Below are 5,622 nucleotides of genomic sequence, written 5' to 3' on the forward strand. Positions count from 1 at the left end.
AAAATATCATCATGCCATTATATTTAATGGCATCATATAACTAACATTTAATTGTGTTTCTTTGTGCATGTTATGTAGTAGATGCCACTGCTACAGCATCCCCAGAGCCTGTATTGTGATGAGGGTGTTTTGTGTGTACATATGTATGATTATAATGTGTGGTATTGTACAGTACATCCTGCATGTGTTTGCTGGATACTCTACACACTGAATTTAACATGAAATGCGGTTAACCTAAAAATAACGTAACTTAACTTGAAATATATTTAATACTCTTAATTTAATTCAGAAAATTAGAAAAGATTGCCAGTAGGTTCTCATCAGATATCTAGAATACCAAGCCAAAAAGCCATGTTTGATCATAATGATGATTATAATAGCTATAATTAAGGTTTTCCAAATTTATTTTAAGACCTGTGGGCTGCAACCTTATAAGATGTATTGGGATGCCTTTGTTTTTACCTCACGTTTCTACAACATCTTCTGATGTCAAAATGAAATGAACAAAACACTGAAATAAACCATTGCATGCGTTTTGTTACATTGTACTTTGCAACTGGATCCTGAGAAGACACAAGTGAGTGAAAAATAAACAACTTTCCATGTCCTCTTCACACATTGTGCTGCTGTAATAACAAGAATTTTGAAAGTGTCATTGCACATTCACACCAGGGCAAAGTCGAAAGGGGTCATACACTCTACTGGATGAACAATAGGACTTCTTAGAAACTGAGAAATTGAGTCAAGTGCAATGCGTAGATAATAACTGATAATGTAGCATGTGAGAAAGCCTGCCCAGTCCTGTTAATGAGCGGTGACACCATGACAGTCTGCACTCACTGAATACAGAGCAGAGGAGTAAAGGAGGAGAAGCCTACTGTTTGTTACGAAGACAACTTTCTCTTGTGTTTTCATTCAGCAAGTGTAGCAAGTCTTGCATGTTCATTTTCATAATTTGTAATTATATATCATATATTGTTATTCTCTTTGTCAACCACGCAAACATGGCTATCCTAGTATTTGCATGTATATCTCTGTCCACTGCAATTCCTACAATAAAACTTATTGAGCTGAGGAACTTCTCGGACTGATTCTTTGGCTGGAATCACATCCACATATCCTGACTGAAACCACTGCTGTCTGGTCAAAGAAGCGATTAAAAACTCTGTAATTATTTGTATTTGTCCATACAGATCTCTTTACAATTTGTACAGCAGCATTAAGCACAAAATGGAGAAGGAGAGGGAATTTCCACATACTGTATATTTCATAGTCTGCAGCACCATGGCCAGAGAGTGATACAAGTAAAACAACTATTCATTTTTATGTCATATGTGTGATCTAGAAATATACTTGAAACAAATGGCACACACCCAACAATAACAATCACATATGAAACAGATAAACTTAGAAATACTCAAAATTCTAAAAGGCCATAGACATGTGTAACAGATGTCAGATTCAAACTTTTCTGACACCTAGTGGATAGTAGGTCGAGTATACCCAAAACTACAATTGAACTGCATGCTGACCCATAATCACCTCATGTGTGATGATTTCAGTACAAACTGAGTATGATTGCATGTTTGCAGTTCCGATCTTCATATCACAGTAAACAGAGCGCTGGTTCATGTTACTTCCCTGGTAACATAATCAGATAAATCCACAAAGAATTGCCCTAGATGACGTGGGATCCTTGTGCTGGTGTTGAAAATCCTGGTGGTGAGGTGAAGGGTTCCGGTGTTGGGTGCTCCATTGGAAGCTGCAGGCTTTAGTGACATCTAGTGGTCTAGTTACTGCTTACAACATCCTCCTATTCGAAGCATGTAGGAGAAATACGGTGGCCATAACACTTGCAAAAAACATGAAAGGTCCTATCTACTTCCAGTGTTAAATTGAGACTGTTTTTATAACCAGAAAAAACAATCTTGTAACATGTTTAAGATACCATGTACCATATATATGGGCCAAACTATTAAAATGTACCATACTGTACCATACAAATATATCTTACAAACATGTAATGGGATTATTCATTAAAGAAAATGTAATGAAACCATACTCTGTATAGTGATGTTGACGGCGTTGCTGAACTCTCCTGACTCACATCAGTACACTGCATCACTCTGCCGGGTACTGCCTATGATGCATCTGGATTCATTCATTGTCCTCCAATTGTCCTGACATGAGTCATGAGACATGAGACTCAGTAAACCTCATCACTCGCCACTCAGTAGAGTTTCTCTTTGGTGAAGTGTTGCACTCTGTCAGGACTCACTGTGAGAGACGCTGATGGATGAAAATCTGAAAAACAACATGTAATAATGGATCAAACAGATACTGATTGTGGAGAATGAGTGCAAACACTGCAGTGACGTGCCGTGTTTTTGGTTAACCTATGATTTCTATCTGGCAAAATGCATTTATTCACTTTATTACACATTATCAAAGTGATTGAGACACTCCCTTTGAACTGCACTAGAAAGGATGTTTTTATCTGACAATATATCCATGTCCTAAATTAAGATGCGGTACTAAAGTGAGAAGCATCCCAGAACGTCATCATTTATAGAATCTGTAGACGTGTTTGTTTATGATTGTGGTGGAATTCTGAGACACAGGAAACCCCAGACACAGGAAATGACTCAGAGTGAACTCAAGTAACAGAGGTTTCTCTAACAGAAATAAGCAAGCATAAAGACATTATATTTTCTTTCCTTACTTAATACTTTGGCATATAGAGATCCAAAGTTGTGCCCCATTTCCCAGTTAGCCTGTTTTCTATTTGTATTGGATGAAATTCAGTACATTTCAGAGAACAAAACAACCATAGTTACCATGAAACAGTGTGCAAAACTCCGAGTGGTGTCCAATGGCCTTGTGGTTAGGAGGCATATCTTTTATTAGTCAAAAGATTCAAAAGGTTACCTAACCACAGTCAATGAAGTGTGACTTCAGTCCAAGCCCAACAAAAATAAGTATAAGTATATTCTAACAATAAAAGATCAAAAAGTAAAGGCAGCTCATGCACTGAATAATATCAAGATTTTCATGATAAACAACATTACACACCTTGATACATATAGGTAGACATATTCTATGCTCCCATCTCAACTCTTTCTGTCTCTCTCTCATCTGTATCTATGTATATATTCACTACTAACCTGTAAGCAGTTATGTTTGTAGCCTTGTTGTCATCAAATCAAATCAACAAAACATTGAAAGAAACTGCTGGATGTGATTTGTTCCATTGTGCTTTTAAAATTACTAAGAAACAAACCAAGCAAAGAGAGAAAGATAAAAATCAACAACTTTCCAGTTCCTTTCAACACCTAAATATGTGTTGCTGTGATTTGTTGTTGTTGTTGCTGCAAGATTTGGAACACAGCATCACAATATTCACCCCAGAGCTATTAAATACAGAAAAAGAAAGAGGGGGTCATACATGTTGCAGAATGTAACATACTGTAGTAGTTTTGGCAACCCCTAGTAAGCCCTATTTTAACTGCACAGTGACAGGGGTCTAAACAAGTACAGTGACTGAATTGCATACAATATTTTTTCACATTAGCACCATGTAATTTCTGCTGGTTGATGACAGTAATTTAAAAAAAAAAAAGTTTAACTGACCAAACTCTTTACAGGTGTGCTGTTGACTAAAGCACAACATATTACTACTTCACTCTCTGTAGGAATATGTATGCAGCAAAGCGCTTCCTCGTGGATACACTCTGTAACAAGGACACTGCTCCAGTTGTACTTTAATATATTAAGTATTTAGGTACAATGTGCTTGATTAGTAATTATACATTTATAGTCAAACCACAAGATCAAGGGCTGCCATGTGCGTGCACTCACAGATTCCTACACCTTTAAAGTGGCACAGGGCCGTGACCTGATGTAGTCACTGACCCCCAGGCAAAGCAGTCTACTGGAGTGTGTAGTGGAGAGTGAGAAATGAAACGAAAGAAAAAGATCCGCCTGTTAGAATTTCCCTGACATCTGACTTGACTTAAATCAAATATCTGTTTTGAAATACATTTTCTGTTTTCTGGGGGAGTTTTTTTGCCAAGCAGCTAGTAATGATACTACTAAGCATGTGATATTTTCAGAGAGTCCTGGCTTAAGTCATGCATGTCTGAAATAATTTTTGATAAAGTAGAAATGTATGTCTGTCTGTCTGTCTGTGCTGGCCAGTGACAAATACTGGACTGTTACATTCAAATTGAAGTCACGGTGGTGGGTTAATTCAGTTCAATTCTTGTGGCTTCAATTTTTTTATTATTTTTAATATCAAGATATACATCCCATTATTGTTTCTGAAAAGAAAAACAAATACCGCAATCCCCCAAAAAACCGTTAAAGAACAAGTATAAAATAATCTGCCAAAATCTGTAAATAATTGCAATGAATGTCTTTCATCATTGTTGCTGGTATTCACACAGTGGTCTCCTACAGGCTTTCTTTCCACTTGTCATGTTCACCCTCTTTGTGTCTTCTGAAATCTTTTCTTTACCTACTGTTATTTAGTGATTTTTTGTCCTTTTGCACATACTGCTACAACTGTGTCAGATTGGCTGCCCTGCCTCATCTAGGGTGACAGACTGGTGAAGTCGACGCACCTCTTGTAGCTTCATGTGGCCTTTGGCAATCATTGCTGCTATCACTCTTGGCCAAAATGAAGGGTTTGGTGTCTTGTAAATAGCTGTAGGACCAAGTATCTACTTCCTGACTTTCGTGGGTTGATGATCTGGCTGCTGGTCTGGCTGGGCTGTGCGGCATCCACGTTTTGCGTAACATACCCTCCATCTCACCCAGAAGGAAGAGCCTAAGAGAACTCTGGGAGCAGCTTGTGGCTGTGCCCCACCACTGGCTGGGGTTTGTGTTAACTGAGCAGGAAGATGTCTGTGCGCTGGAAATAATGCAGTAAAAGGTTTTCAGTCTTTTAAACTAAATGTCACATACTACTGACAAGATAGCGTCCCCAGCATTAAAAATAATTACATCTTTGAAGAATTGTCTTAGTGAAAATGAAATTTATGATATTCGTTCATAGTTTAGCATCGTTCGAAAGTTATATCACAAATATCAATTTAAATATTTCTAAGTAAATTCCAGCTTAGCCTGATTATATTGCTCTTGAAAGTACGCCCTTTGGCCACACAGAAAATAAACAAGAAAAGGGTTCAAAACATTATAGGTAGTATATACTATTATAGCGGCTGATTCCCAATGTCTCTTTCTTGTTCAGAATTAGACTTATTAAAGCCTGTGGAGAGATAGACAAACATTTTAGCAAACACAAACTGCATTATTAAAATGATGACATGTGGGCCCAAAAATAACCAAGAAAGTGAAAATATAAAATGTTTTGGAATTACAGTTTGTTGAGCTACTTAAAAACACCACAATATACTTACAAGTTTGGCTCTATGCTTTTCATAAACACTGCTATTGCTGACATGGTTGTTGCCACTTGCAGACAACAGATCTGTTGAAGGGGACATTGGTGATGTTGAACTTTTTGAATGATTGTCTGAGATGGTCTGGCAACTGTCTGCATCAAACCAGAACCGGACCACATCCAGTCATTCCTGGATGGAGCAGTTGACTGTGATGTCT

Source organism: Morone saxatilis, unplaced genomic scaffold (assembly GCF_004916995.1).
Source record: "Morone saxatilis isolate NCDOM2014 unplaced genomic scaffold, NCSU_SB_2.0 Contig4, whole genome shotgun sequence".
NCBI classification, from domain to species: domain Eukaryota; kingdom Metazoa; phylum Chordata; class Actinopteri; family Moronidae; genus Morone; species Morone saxatilis.